Source organism: Nicotiana tabacum, chromosome 16, assembly GCF_000715075.1.
Source record: "Nicotiana tabacum cultivar K326 chromosome 16, ASM71507v2, whole genome shotgun sequence".
Classification (NCBI taxonomy): domain Eukaryota; kingdom Viridiplantae; phylum Streptophyta; class Magnoliopsida; order Solanales; family Solanaceae; genus Nicotiana; species Nicotiana tabacum.
Genome location: NC_134095.1, coordinates 158,507,315 through 158,524,315, shown reverse-complemented (window position 1 = coordinate 158,524,315; position 17,001 = coordinate 158,507,315).

Here is a 17,001-nt window from a genome sequence, read left to right as displayed (position 1 = left end):
AATTGGACTTTCACGCATATTCGTCCAATTCAACAATGGACTTTCACGTATTACATCTCTAATTCCAAATTGAACAATATAGGAGTTTTCCAATGGAAATATATATCCCATTCCTAATGGGAATCACGTGCATGCCATAGTCCTTTGTGGACTTTCATCTCCAATTCCAAATTGGCGAGGATAAACTAATATAATATACATAACTTTTATATAAATTAATATTATTTTATATTATATATTTGACATATATATTTCAACCAAGAGATATAATTTAATTTTCTATTCTAAATAGAGAACTTCAATTCGTTCACAATATTAATTATAATCTCTATGCTAGCAAAAAGTATAATAATATTTCATTTGGACTAACAACTTTATTTATTCGGCTAATTAAATTCTTTAATTCAATTATCAAATAATAAGTTAATTAATCCTTTAGCAAAGATCAGAACACTCGTTAGTGTGCGACCCCATAGGTTCAATACTAAACTAGTAGTAAATTGATCACATCAATATACTAATCAAGGGTGGCGTCTAGCAATACTCCTTAATGACCGGATAGCATGAAGTATACAATTTACTCTCAAGAACCAGTAGAAGAATAATGTAGTAATTCCTTCTATCCTTATAGCTCTGGATCACCCTAGGATATTGTTTAACTGTCAAATCCTAATAGGCAATCAACTATGTGTTCATGTCAAGTATAATCGACCATTGAATAACCTAAGAAACTCTTTTCTTCTTTCATTCAATTGTCCTGGCCAGGGTCTTAATTTGGTTGTTTATAATTCATGACAACATGGAACTTAAACTCATTACCAAGAGTTGACAGATTCCATCTTGATCTATCACTAATTCTACAAGTATTTAATCGTACCCAATATCCTTTCAACTATCGCCCTAGGGCCATATGTGACTAGTATCAAAGCACAATAAATAACTTGTCAATCACTATGACGATCTCAGGTCAAAGAAAACTCTTACATCACATTCTCCAAGAGAATATCCTATTGACAGTTTATGGTAGTTCTAACCATTAGGAATTATCCAATGAGTCGGTTCAATGATTATCACACCCTTTTTTAAACAAACTTCACTAAACCCTCTTAAATAAATAAAAAGATTTAGTAAAGCTCAAAAGGGTTTTTCATTAAAAAGTGACAAAATTGTGTTCAAAAGGAAATAACTCAGAGTCGCCACCTGTCATTGGTTTCGGTGTGTCAGGTCACCGTTTTTTTAAAAATGATTTTTCCTTTAAAACACTTTGGACTCCAAACTAAGTCTGCACCAGAGATTCGGGTAAGGGGGTTCATTTGACTCGGGGAGAAGGTGTTAGGCACTCTCCAAGTCCCGTAACTAGTACGGTTGCATACTTGATCAGGTTGGCATTTAAAATATTCAAATTGAGGTATAAACACAGAAAAGAAAAGAAACACAATAGAGGCTCGAGGTCGTCCCCACCTAACCAAAAGAAAATAAAAAAAGAAAATAAATGTAAAATCCTAAATACTAATATATATTATACTTTTCCCACGAAGTTCGCCATGGCCTCCAAATACATGATACTACGGGGCATTCCCCGGAATAAAATATATACAAATTTTTTGAGGTATTTCCCGGATAAATTTAACTAAGGGAACAACCTCTCGCCTCGAAACTAAAACACGAACGTCCTAAAGGTTTGCCTACCAAAATGATGACGGCCTAAGCATGCTCCTAGCAATTAAGAAAAATAGAAATAAACTTAAACTAAAATAAATAAAACTCATTTCATGATCGTGTTCTTTTGGCTTCCTCATTTCATGTGTTTGACGAAACCCAGTTCCTAAAGAATACGAACAAATTAACTACTTATGGTAAACAAAAAGGGTAAATGAATACTACGCTAGCTCACTCAATTTGAAAGAACATGTCTGCTTGAACTCAACCACATGAATATTCCTCCAACGCATATGACTTGAAACTAACAGAGGATTTTGAAGTGCTAATTAAACGCCAATTTCAAAACAGTGACTTACTAACTTTCATTATACCGAAGAAAAACTTTTGTAGGATTAATAAAAGTACTTTTATACTCATTTCCTATTGATAATAGATAAAGAAAACAAGCAACACTCTTCAATTTTAAGACCACACCTCAGATAGTGAAACAGATTCATCGTAACGGTGCTATCGCAACATGAAATCCGATCAAATTTACACACATTTGAACACTAGCAGATTCTAAAAAGCAGAAGTTGAAGAAATGGACAGCCACAATTATTTTTACTAAACGATAAGAAATCAACAAACACACTAAACTACATGAAAATAGAAAGGAATAAGGGAAAGAACCTGTAAGGCAGCAGATTTATTTAGTATATGAAAAACAAAGTTTCTGAAACAGCTTCACCAAAATAAAGATCCGGATGAAGAAAATAGCAGGGAGGCAAATCAAAAAACGTGAACAAAACTCCGGTTGGAATCCGCTCGACACGACGCAACCTCGAACACGAAACTTGAATCAACCTCGACTCAGCTTCCGGCCTCAAATAATCTCATCTTTTAAAAATCGGAAATCAGAGAAGAGGCTGGAATTATTTTTTTTTATGTTCTGTATTTCTTTTTCTTTTTTAAAAAAAAATTGAGATCAAAATCAAACTAAAAGAACCGAAGAAGAAGATATCCAAAGCTAAACTTAAGCTCTCATTTTTTCTAATTCTGTCCCAAAATCCTCCGTTTTTTTTTCATTTTTCAGCTTTTGTTTCTCGTCCATCCCCTTACATGTGTGTGAAAGTGAAGATGGGAATGGAGTCGCGGCCTTATGCAGCTGTTTGCGAAGGGAGGAGAGGGTGGTGGGTTTTTCGCGAAGGTGAAGGCTTGGGATCGAGTGGCTGGTTGATGAAGGTTGTTGAAAGGTGGTCTGATGGCTGGAGAGAAGCTGGCGGAATGGCTGGCGGCGGCTCTTGTTTTTAGTTCAAGACTGGAATTGAAAACTTGGCTTAGGTTTCTATAATTGAGTATTTTATATGAAGGTGAGAAGGGATGATGGTCATCGGATTAGAAGGAAATAGATGACTAGGATTAAATCTTGCACATAAATGGGTCAATGGGTTAGGAAGAATGGACTAAGAATAATTAGGTTTAAGTTAAAAGAAATGGACTCACACCTTTGGGCCTACAAATTTTCTTGTTGGACAAAGACAAACTCAAAAATTCTACCAAAATATTAATTAAACTTAGTTAAGTAAATAAATAAAATTTTAAAATGAAACTACGTTTTTTTGTATTTTAAAATATTATAACAATAAAGTAAAAAGTAAAGAAAATAGGCTAAAGTCATCATAAAAGTAAGATACCATGAATAAAAATATACGAATTAATCTTAAAATATAGAAAAGCGATAAACACGATAAATAAAATTATTTATGTTTTTTTATGTCTTAGGACTAAAAGTAAAAACATTAAAATTATATTAAAATAAAGTCAAGTAAATATTTTAAAAATATTAAAATACTAAAACTAACTTTAAAATTTGTGCGGGTCAAAAATTACGTGCTTACAATTATAACCTCACGAGCAAACTTTTATTTATGTGATTTAGTTAATGAGATCAACTAATCTTTATCCCATAAAGACGATCACATAAATATTGATCTAACCGGATTACTAATGTCCAAATTAATAATTCTACGATCAAGAACAAATTTAGATTAAGTTGTAAGAGACTTTGCTTTCATTATCATGATCTCTATCACGATGACAAGTCTCAAAATTTAATCAAGGACCTTATCAAATTAATCAAACAATTAATAATAACTATGATAAAAGAATGACATATATTTTTATATCGAATAACGTTCACAAAAATATGTTCAAATCATTAAATATGAGATTGGATCTAGGGCATACCTACTATAGAGGATTTACAAAAACTATTACAAGTTAATCACAAATATTAATATTCTCTATGGATGTCTACAGAGCTAGTTGTCATATTTAAGTTGATTGTCCTTTCCATTTGACATAGATAACTATGGCGTTATGCGCGACTCTTCTGAATGTGTAAACGCATTTTCACTTTCACAAGTTCCGTCTTTCTCGATCGAAAGCTAAGCGTGCCAAACAATCTAAGCAAAGTCCTATTTGTCAAAGAAGAGAGCCAAGACAAGCTCAAGTCATCCGGGATAAGAGAAGGTCCTATTCTAATAAGACGGGGAATGTTGATAACGTCAAAACAAAACGAGATGTTTTTAGTGAATCGTCATTTTCTCTTCTTTTCACACAAAACAACTTGGTGACTAATCTTTGGCCAGTAATAATATTTTATCACCTGCCAACTGTTTTCTAGGGGTTGCTAAGTTACATTATTGATCATTTCATCTCTCTTAGGAATCATATATGTACTGTCACACCTCCTTTTTCCGGCACCGCGAGGTGGGTAGGGAGTTTTTTTCAATTAAAGGACAGTCGAAACGGGATTGGTTTAATTATTTCAGAGTCGCCACTTGGGAGATTTAGGGTGTCCCAAGTCACCAATTTTAATCCCGAATCGAGGAAAAGAATGACTCTATATTACAGTCTGCGTACCAGAAATCTGGATAAGGAATTCTGTTAACCCGGGAGAAGGTGTTAGGCATTCCCGAGTTCCGTGGTTCTAGCACGGTCGCTCAACTGTTATATTCGGCTTATTCATCTGATTTTTAATACAATTATGAACCATGTGCAAATTTTATCTTTTACCGCTTTATTATTATAATTATTTTTTTTTTATAGGAATGTGAACATCGCTTAAAACATATCTTTGGATTGTGTCACATGAAATGCACCCACAATACGAAACATATTTTATTTGATGTTTTAGGATTTAGATTTGGGTCGCATGAAATGCGCATCCGAGTTTAAGAAGGTAAAATTAATTAAATCGCGCCTAAAGAATCTAACGCGTCATTATCTTTGGGGAAGGAAGTGAAATTCACTAAACAATCCATCCCAAATTCTAAGTAATTTTTTTTAATAATTAAATAAATAAATGAGATTGGAGAATCCTATAAAATTTGTATTATTTACATCTATTTATTTTTAGCGATATCCTTTAATAATATCCTTTAATGACTACATTTTTATTATTACTAAGTTTTTTATACATATAAAATCAATATCTACATTCTTGAAAATGACATATTAAATAGAAGAGAAAAACAAATATTAACAGAAAGTAATAAAATTATAATCATAAATACAACATGGAATTATCGAAAAGTAAAAAAAATAATAATAAAAAAAACTAATTATCCCATAGTTGGATTAAAATTCAAATTATTAGTAAGACTTAAGCTTATTGAAACTAATTATTTACAAATACTGAAAATTGAAAGAAATAAAAATAAAAACTTGAGTACTAAATCATATTTCTAAAAATTTAAACAATTTAACATTAACTAACTTTGTTTTAATTCATCATGTCCTAATACTTGTTTGCAAACTAATTCATGTTATAACTGAAATTGACTACATGATTCGGATTAACTTATCGTTGACGAAAAACCTTCTGAATAAGGAACTTAGTTAATTTTTTTTTTTTTTTTGCCAAACTGATTCAATAACGCCATTTTTACGTTATTTCTTCTATTTTTTTTATTAAACAGTTTTAATTAATAATCAGGCTTAAATATATTTCCTAATAATCTGGTAAAGGCGTTATTTAATATGTCGCTATAATATGCCTAGTTATGCCGATGACAGTGATTTACAGAATAATAATACATGAATAACCTAAATACAATACAAAAATTAAATTAAACTAAATTAAAAATTTAACACTCCATTCTTCATTTCAGCTTACAAAATGCCAAAATTACAGTTGTGTACCTGATATTGTCAATATAAGAAGAAGAAAGTCAACAACGTAATACGTAACACAGCAACAACAACAATAACCAGCAATAACCAGTCAACGAAAATCCCAGTGACAGCTTTGAAAAATTCAAAATAAAATCCAGGAATGCCGAAAATAATGGACAGAAACCAAAGAAAATTTTCAGATTTTTGAAAGGCTAGTTAATCTTCAACCCTTAATTTCTACACCTGTATACCAGAATATTTCTCAGGTGTGTACTACTTTCTCTTCTAATTTTCAAATTTTTTTCTTTGTATGTTTTTTCTTTTCTTGAGAGTTTCAATGTTTTTTTTTTCGGAATAAATGTTCAGCTTTTTTTTTTCAATCTCTTTTTTTCTGTCTGTCTTTTTTTTTTGTACTCAAGACTTCACATATATATATATCACATCCCATAAATCAATTAAAATCAATCCCTTTCTCTACCAAACCCATTATCTTCCCACTCATCCCCATTACATTAAATAAATATATCACACCACCCCATTATATTTTGTCTCCCATGCTTTATTTAAAATAATGCAAGATTCCCCTTTAATTTAAATCTTGTCCCCCCTTTATATTAAATAATCATATCACAACCCACCCCATTTCATTTTGTCCCCCATGCTTCAAATAAATAATTACAAAATGTACAATTCCTAAACTACCCCTTCCGACCTTATTGAAATTACCAAACTACCCCTGAACGTATTACAAATTTACCAAACTAACCATCAGCTATAACACATTAATTAATCAAACTTAACCAAAATATAGACAATATGATCAATTTCTAACAATGTTCAAACAACAACATGAACACGGATGAACATCATAACAACAATATCATATGAACATGATTTTAACAACATTTCAACAACAAATCACATGAACACAAATTGAACAACCAAGAACAACCAAAATTTGATTGAACAATATTTTTGGCAACAACAAACCTATTTTTCGGATTTAAACAACAACAACAATCAAACAAGTATATTTAGATTCTTAAATTCAATAATATTGAACTTAACATCAACTCTAACAACATTACAACAAACAATTCTTATATTAAACTTTAAACAAGATTATGAGAACAATTCAAGCAATAATCATAAATGGTAAACAAGAAATCAAACTATACAAAATTCGGATTCAAGATCATCCAAACAAAGTAGGAACATGAATGAATCTACTTTAACAACAATAACAAACAAGCTTTATTCAACTTCGAATTAAACTTAAACAAAACAAATAAACATATTCAAATTACTAATCTTCAAATAATCAATTAATCTTTTTAAATTAAATCCAACAAAATTATAACAAATATGCATGATCCAAAAATTAAAACCAAAACATAACTTCACATTAAATCACTGAATTAAAAACGAACTTCAAACAAGATGAAACACGAATTAAATCTATATTAACAACAATCAACGGATTTAAACGATTTAAGCTAACACTTTTCTATATTAAAACTAAATCTTCTCAAACTGAAAAAATAATTTAATTGAATCTTCAATTCAAATCTATCAACAATATAATTAAACTAACCATTTTTATCTAAAAATAAATATGAAAAATGAAACAAACTTATACTAATTTCAAATCTGAAAATATCAAACAAATTATGGATGAAATAAAACTTAGAACAACTAACCGTAAACGACCAATGACGAACATCGAACGAACTCTAAACGAAACCAACGAAACTTGGACATAAACGGACTTGAAGACGACGAAGCAACAAGCATCAGTGAAAGATGAAGAAAACGCAGCAGCGACGAGCAAGCTCGTCCATGGTCAGCCGCGATGGAGCAGCTGCGAAGAAGAAAGCGGGCAGCAGTGGCAGCAGCAGCGGCAACACGGCATCGGCAGCAGCAGCAACGAACACGCATCGGCAACAATTGGCGGCAGCAGTAGCGGCTTGTTTGGACGACGCACCAGTAGGGGAAGCCATGGATGACGCAGCAGTTCGTTTGGTTTCTTGGACGGAGAAGATGGAAGTAGAAGGGTCATTTGGTCGTAGCAAAACAGAAAAACGAAATGGAGGAGGAGTAGCCATGAACGTCGAGCTCAAGCTCGAGCTTGACGAAGAACGAAGGAGGAGGAGTAGGCATGAACGTTGGTGAAGCTGAAAGCGCAGCTGGGTTGTCCATGGTGAGGATGAAGGGCAGCCATGGTTGTGCTATGGAGTTTTGAGGAAGAAGAAGGAGAAATGGGGGGGGGGGCGGATGTTTAGCTCTTTTTTAGGGTTTTCCTTTTATTTTTTTTGTTTTGTTTTGTGTTTTTGAAATGCAAGATAGGTGTATTGGGTCTTTTGGGTTATGGACTGGGTCGACCCAGTTCGAAATGGACTGGGTCGTAGGGAAGATTGGGCCATTTTTTGGGCCTATGGCTTGAAATCGAAGAAGAGGCCCAATTCCGACTTTCTTTATATTTTCGCTCTCTTTTCTTCTTTTATTTTTCTAAAACTAAATTATAAAAATACTTAAACTATTATTAAGAACTAAATTAAGTTATAAAAGCGCAAATTAACTCCCAATAACAATTAACGCACAATTAAGTATTAATTAAGCATAAAATTGTATATTTGGACATTAAATGCTAAAAATGCAAACGATGCCTATTTTGTAATTTTTAATTTTTGTAAAACAAATTTAATTACTTACAATTGTAGAATTAAATCCTATATGCAAAATGCGACATATTTTTGTATTTTTTATTAATTTATCAAATAAACACGCACAAACAAATACAAATAATTATTCAAAATATCACAAAATATCACAAAATTGCACACCAAAGAAAAATCATTTTATTTTTGGATTTTTTGGGAGTAATTCTCATATAGGGCAAAAATCACGTGCTTACAGCTGCCCCTCTTTGCCCGGATACACGAAGGGTTTTCGTGCAAAGAAAAAGCGAGCGATTTTTGCCCATCCGAGTACTCCGTGTGAAGCATTTTTTTGAAAAAGATTTGACCGAACCTTTGCTTCAAAGGTTTCCTACATATCCTGGGCTAAACAGGAATCAGGTCAATGTAGTTCGGGAAGTTTTTGGTAGCTGGGACTACCGTGGGACTGCGATGTTACTGCTGTTGCATGTTGTTATCACTGCTTACCGATCTCCTTGTTACACCGTGCTTACAAGAAAACAAGAAGCTAGGCTAAACTAAAATTTGTTCCTGTTGTCTTGCTTTCTTGTCGGCTTGTGTTTCCTCCGGTGCTTTTCTTCCGATGTTTTTCTTCCTTTTGACACATGGACTTGAGTTTATGCTGGGACCTCTTGTTGCAACCTTCTGCTTCCCGGTGCTGGGGATTTTATTGTTTACTGCTGGGGATTCCTGTTGTAACCTTCCGCCTTCTGGTGGGGTTACTGATTCCAAACTCTGTAATACAAAACTAAAAAGTTGCTTCAATGCAAAATTATGAAATGTATGCCCGCATTATACTGGTGGACGACCTAGAAATGGAAAACTGAAATGTATGCCCGCATTATACTGGTGGGCGACCTAGAATATGGAATGAACAGACAAAATGTATTCCCTCATTATACTGGTGGGCGACCTAGAACTTAAATGTATTCCCGCATTTTACTGGTGGGTGACCTAGAACTGAAAAGTATTCCCGCATTATACTGGTGGGCGACCTAGAACTGAAATGTATTCCCGCATTATACTGGTGGGCGACCTAGAACTTAAATGTATTCCCGCATTTTACTGGTGGGTGACCTAGAACTTAAAAGTATTCCCGCATTTTACTGGTGGGCGACCTAGAACTGAAAAGTATTCCCGCATTATACTGGTGGGCGACCTAGAACTGAAATGTATTCCCGCATTATACTGGTGGGCGACCTAGAACTGAAATGTATTCCCGCATTATACTGGTGGGCGACCTAGAACTTAAAAGTATTCCCGCATTTTACTGGTGGGCGACCTAGAACATAAAGTATTCCCGCATTTTACTGGTGGGCGACCTAGAACTGAAATGTATTCCCGCATTTTACTGGTGGGCGACCTAGAACTGAAATGTATTCCCGCATTATACTGGTGGGCGACCTAGAACTTAAAAGTATTCCCGCATTCTACTGGTGGGCGACCTAGAACTGAAATGTATTCCCGCATTTTACTGGTGGGTGACCTAGAACATGAAATGTATTCTCGCATTATACTGGTGGGCGCCTAATTGGTAAAGAATAATTTGAATTTGTTTCCTCGATTCTTCGAGAAAATTTCCACTTGTGGCAGAAAATTTTATGCCCCAATTCTGGCGATCTTTCTTATGGCGTATCTTTAGGCCATCATCAACACTTTATTTTCCTGTTCAAATCAAAGAAAATTTAGTTAGTTTTTTTTTTTTTTTTTTTTTTTGAAATATGGCGAGTGGTCATGTCACTCCTGATGGGGATGATTGTTCCCTTTCCCTTATTCTTGTTCGGCGTTCTCAAAACTTGTTGGGGATGATGTTATTTGCTGGAGATAACATTCTGCTGGGGATGGTTTTTCCATTTATCCCTTCACCATTTTGTATCTCAAAAATTTCTGGAGGTTATGAAGATGAATTTTCCTTTCTTCCCTTCCCCTTCTGTGTTGTCCGACCACCTCGTAGCTTGGTCGATATTCGGTCGAAGTACCCTGGGGATCGTCTTGGAACTTGGCTTACAATTTCCTCAACATGTTTTTTTTCGGCTCTTCCCCGTACTTTCCTTGCCATTTTAGGACAGTATTATTCGGCCTAGCAACCGACGTCTTTTGCCTTATTGCCTTGTCTCTTGCCTGCCCTTTTCACTTTTTATGTTGTACCATTTTGGCAACTGGTAGTAAGCTCTGAAAGACCTTCCTTAAAACATAAATTTCTAGAAAAATTCTTTTAAACAAAGAAATGAAAAGATAGAAAAATGAGAAAATCTTTCTGAACAAAAAAAATGAACTTCTCTGGGTGATACAACCGATTCCAATGATCATGTTGTGCATTCCGGATTAATCAACCCAGTCTATTTGTGTCGATCAAACTTTCTGATGTCTTCACTTGCTGGGGATAAATAGGTGCCCAATTCTTTGCAAAAATACGGATCTTTTCCGTCAATCTATCTTGTCGCCTTATAGTGCCCTTCGCGGGGTTTTCACTAACAAGGCTCTCTCATTTCTCACAACTCCCGTCGCCTTATGGTGCCTGTGAAGGTTTTCACCGATAAGACTCTCTCATTTTGTATTTCTCAGCTTACGTCGCCTTATGGCGCCTGTGAAGGTTTTCGCCGATAAGACTCTCTCATCTTATTTTCTCAGCTTGGGATTGGAGTGTTGCCGATAAGATTTATCTCTGCCGGGAATTCTTTTGGCTATAAATTCTTTCAATTCATGATCCTCATTCAGTCAGGGACCGATGTTTTATTCTTGGTTTTCATTTGCCTATCTTAACACCTCTCGGATACTGATCGGGAGGTCTTTTTTGGATATCAATATAGGTTTTAGAAGAAAAGGATATAAAATTCAAAATAACTTTGATGGGTAAAGTATTACAACTCTTGGAATCAAATTCCTTTTTTTTTTCTTCTTTTTTTTTCAAAATTTAGAAACATAATTTCTGCCCCAGTTTTCTTACTTGGGGATTTTTCTTTTGATTTTTTTTTATTTTTTATTTTATTACCTTATGACCGAGCCGTGAGGCGCCTACGTATCCTCTTTGAGGAATCAGGTCGAACGTAGTTCACTGACTCCTTTGTTTTCTTGCGACCTTCAAAAAGTTTTTTTTTCATACATTTTTTCATTAATGATTCCAAGAGAGGGGTATAAAAAGATAAGTATGGCTCAAAGGGGTAAAGCAAAGGTTAAAAGTGTTTGGATAGAAGAAAGAATTGCCTCCGTCATTTCATTATCCGATAAGCACTAAGTACAAACAAACAAATAAACAACAAAAGAAATTACACATAATATCTTTTGACTGCATCAGAATTGATAGCCATGTCGACGCATCTTCCTTCAACATCCGTCAGACGTAAAGCGCCATTGGATAATACTCTGGTCATAATATACGGCCCTTGCCAATTCGGGGCGAACTTGCCTTTTGCCTCAATCTGATGTGGGAGGATCCGTTTCAATACTTGTTGCCCTACTTCAAATTTTCTGGGGCGCACCTTCTTATTGTATGCTCTTGCCATTCTCTTTTGATACAACTGGCCATGACATACTGCTGCCAATCTTTTTTCATCCATTAAACTCAGCTGCTCTAGTCGGGTTTTGACCCATTCATCATCGTCAATCCCGGCCTCAGCGATAATTCGAAGGGAAGGAATTTCAACTTCTGCTGGTATTACTGCTTCGGTTCCGTATACCAACAAATAAGGAGTCGCACCTATTGAAGTACGAACAGTAGTGCGGTATCCTAACAACGCAAATGGTAGCTTTTCATGCCATTGTCTGGATCCTTCAATCATTTTCCTCAATATCTTCTTTATATTTTTGTTGGCTGCCTCAACTGCTCCATTCGCCTTGGGCCGATACGGAGTGGAATTACGGTGTGTAATCTTAAACTGTTCACATACTTCTCTCATCAAGTTGCTGTTAAGATTAGCACCATTGTCCGTGATTATTATATTTAGGATCCCAAATCTACAAATGATATGGGAATGGACGAAATCCACCACTGCCTTCTTGGTTACAGACTTAAAAGTTTTGGCTTCAACCCACTTAGTGAAATAATCGATGGCTACCAGAATGAACCTGTGACCGTTCGAAGCTGCCGGCTCGATAGGCCCAATGACATCCATGCCCCATGCTACAAATGGCCATGGTGCGGACATTGTGTGCAATTCCATTGGTGGAGAATGAATCAGATCTCCGTGTATCTGACACTGATGGCATTTTCGTACGAAACTGATACAATCATGCTCCATAGTGAGCCAATAATATCCCGCTCGCAGAATCTTCTTTGCCAACACATATCCGCTCATATGGGGCCCACAGACTCCAGCATGTACCTCTGTCATCACTATCGTGGCTTGACCTGCATCAATACATCTCAGCAATCCCAGATCTGGGGTTCTTTTGTACAACATTCCTCCACTGAGGAAAAATCCATTTGCCAGTCGTCGAATGGCTCTCTTTTGATCTCCGGTTGCCTGCTCCGGGTATATCCCCATCCTGAGGTATTCCTTGATATCATAAAACCATGGCTCGCCATCCATTTCTTCTTCTATTTTGTTGCAGTAGGCATGCTGATCACGAACCTGAATATACAATGGGTCAACATGGATTTTGTCTGGATGGTGCAACATCGATGCTAAAGTGGCCAAAGCATCGACAACCTCATTGTGAACTCTCGGGATGTGTCTGAACTCCACTGATCGAAATCGCTTGCTCAAATCGTGCAAACATTGTCGGTATGGTATAAGCTTCAAATCCCGTGTTTCCCATTCACCCTGGATCTGATGTACTAGGAGGTCCGAGTCTCCCAAGACCAAGACGTCCTGAACATCCATGTCTGCAGCCAATCGTAGGCCCAAAATACATGCCTCATATTCAGCCATGTTGTTGGTACAATAGAAACGTAGCTGAGCTGTAACAGGATAGTGATGTCCTGTTTCTGAAATAAGTACTGCTCCTACTCCAACTCCTTTTGCATTAGCAGCCCCGTCAAAGAAAAGCTTCCACCCTGATTTCTCATTCAGTTCTAACTCCTCTATATGTATCACTTCTTCATCTGGAAAATACGTCCTCAAAGGCTCGTATTCTTCATCAATAGGATTCTCAGCCAAGTGATCGGCCAATGCTTGAGCTTTCATGGCCGTCCTCGTCACGTAGACAATGTCGAACTCTGTGAGTAATATCTGCCATTTTGCCAATCTTCCTGTGGGCATAGGCTTCTGGAAAATATACTTTAATGGATCCAGACGTGAAATAAGGTATGTAGTATGTGACGACAGATAATGCTTAAACTTCTGTGCTACCCAAGTTAGAGCACAACATGTCTTCTCAAGTTGGGTGTACTTATTCTCATAGACTGTAAACTTCTTGCTGAGATAATAGATGGCTTGCTCTTTTCTTCCTGTGATGTCGTGTTGACCCAACACGCAACCAAACGAATGATCCAGGACCGTTAGATAAAGGATTAATGGCCTCCCCGACTCAGGTGGAACCAATACAGGTGGATTAGATAAATAACCTTTGATCTGGTCAAATGCCTCCTGACATTCTGCCGTCCATTCTATCGCGGCATTTTTCCTCAACAATCGAAAGATGGGTTCACAAGTTGTTGTGAGCTGAGCGATGAATCTGCTGATATAGTTCAACCTTCCCAACAGACTCATTACTTCTGTTTTGTTCCTCGGTGGCGGCAATTCCTGGATGGATTTGATCTTTGACGGATCCAACTCAATGCCTCGCCGACTGATGATAAATCCTAACAGCTTTCCAGATGGAACACCAAATGCACATTTGGCTGGGTTGAGCTTAATGTCGTACCTTCGAAGTCTTTGGAAAAACTTCCTAAGGTCTGCTACGTGGTCTTCCTGACGCTTGGATTTGATGATCACATCATCTACGTACACTTCGATCTCTTTATGTATCATATCATGGAACACAGTAGTCATTGCTCTCATGTACGTTGCCCCAGCGTTCTTCAAACCGAATGGCATTACCCGATAACAATAAGTCCCCCATGGCGTAATGAAAGCTGTTTTCTCTGCATCTTCTTCATCCATCAAAATCTGATGATACCCAGCGTAGCAATCCACAAAGGAGCCGATTTCTTGCCCGGCGCAATTGTCGATCAAGATATGGATATTGGGCAATGGAAAGTTATCCTTTGGGCTTGCCCTGTTCAGATTACGGTAGTCGACGCATACCCTGATCTTCCCATCTTTCTTTGGTACTGGCACTACATTAGCCAACCAATCAGGATATCGAGAGACCCGAATAACCTTTGCTTGCAGCTGCTTGGTTACTTCTTCTTTAATCTTCACACTCATATCTGTCTTGAACTTCCTCAGTTTCTGCTTGACAGGAAGACAGGCCGGGTCAATGGGCAATTTGTGAACCACTAGCTTGGTGCTTAAACCCGGCATGTCGTCATATGACCATGCAAAAATATCTTTAAACTCAATGAGTGCTTTGATTAATTCTTCCCTGATGCCAGGCTCAATGTGGATGCTGATTTTGGTTTCTCGGACATTATCCGCATCCCCTAGATTTACAGCCTCGGTGTCATTCAGATTAGGCTTGGGTTTCTCTTCAAATTGGCATAGTTCTCAGTTTATTTCCTCGAAGGCTTTATCCTCATCATATTCAGACTCATAATCGATCTCTTGTATCATTAAATCAGAGTCAGATTGATTTATTAGACTAGGTCGAAGATCCGTCGTGCATGCCATGTCATTAGAACCAGTAAAAAGAGAACTGTTCAGAAAGAGAAAAGAATAAAACAAAATTAAAATGAGACAAGAAAAGAATTTTATTAAAATGCGGGATAACAGGGTTCACACTTTTACAAGATAAAAATGAGATTTGGATTACACCCTGAATAATCCGAAAAATAAAAAAGCAAAAATCAAAGCCTACTACCAGGACTCTCCCCGAGTAGGAAGAGGAGTAACCGTCCAATTGTTGGTTTTGGCTTCAGGCCCCATAAACTGTATGTCTGTTCCACTGGAACCCTCTCCGACTTCTACCATATTGACATTAGTGAACAATCTTTCGAAACTCTGATTCAGATCCCCGTCAATCCCAATCAATCGCCCGAGAACTTTCGGGACTGGTGACCCCTTGGCGCTTGTTCTAACAAAAGATCTTGAGAGACGTGGCACAGGTTTGGGAAGAAACCAAACTTTCTTCTTCATTTTCCGAGCTCGTTTTACATCTGCCGCAGTCGGTTTGAACCCCAACCCAAAGGTCTCCAAATTCTTGGGCAAGGAAACAGGTTGAACAATTCCCTGAAGTTCAGCTCCCAAGCCTTTTCCTGGCATAAACCCATTACCTAGCATTTCTGAAACCATCATAACCGTTGCGGAAGCTATCCTAGGATGCTGAATGATTTCACCCTCGGGGATCTTGTTTGCCGACACTGCATCAAAAATCTGGTAGACCCAGGGACCTTTGTCATCATTAGTCTCTATGAAGGGTACAATGGCGCCTCCTACGGTGCACGCAGTGTCCTCGCCGTGCAATACGACCTCTTGTCTATCCCACTCGAACTTGACCATCTGATGCAAGGTGGATGGCACTGCTTTGGCTGCATGGATCCACAGACGTCCCAACAGAAAGTTATAAGATACCGTAGCATCTAATACCTGGAATTCCATGGTAAACTGGACTGGACCGATGGTCAACTCAAGTATAATATCCCCCACGGTGGCTGTTCCATTTCCGTCAAATCCTCGGACGCAAATGCTATTCTTTTGGATTCTTCCGTGGTCGATCTTCAATTGGTTCAAGGTGGATAATGGACAAATATTGGCACTTGAGCCGTTATCCACTAATGCCCGAGTAACTGCCGAATCTTCACATTTGACAGTTAGGTAGAGAGCTTTATTATGCTCCGTGCCCTCCACTGGCAGATCATCATCTGAAAATGTTACCCTGTTCACCTCGAAAATTTTGTTGGCAATCGTTTCCAGGTGATTTACAGAAATTTCATTGGGCACATGAGCTTCATTCAGTATCTTCATCAGGGCCCGACGATGTTCATCCGAATGGATTAATAATGATAGCAGTGAGATCTGGGCCGGTGTTTTCTTCAACTGTTCGACCACGGAGTAATCCTGCACTTTCATCTTCTTTAAGAAATCCTCAGCTTCTTCTTCTGACACAGGTTTCTTTATTGCAGCTGGATTGGGTCTTCTCAACTCCGCCGGAGCAAAACACCGTCCTGATCGAGTCAGTCCCTGCGCCTCACAACTATTCTCCTCCACTTGTTGTCCCTTGTACATCACCACTGCCTTCTCATACTTCCAAGGCACAGCCTTGCTATCAATCATTGGTGTTTGGACTACTGGTTTTATGATGATCGGTTCCCTATAGACCCCTTTCACAACAACCACGGGTGTAGATGATGCTCCCGTTATTACCAACATGGCTGGTTCTGGTTTCCTTGTAGCGGCAGATGGATTCTTCCCCAATATCACCACTGGCTTGACATCTTCCC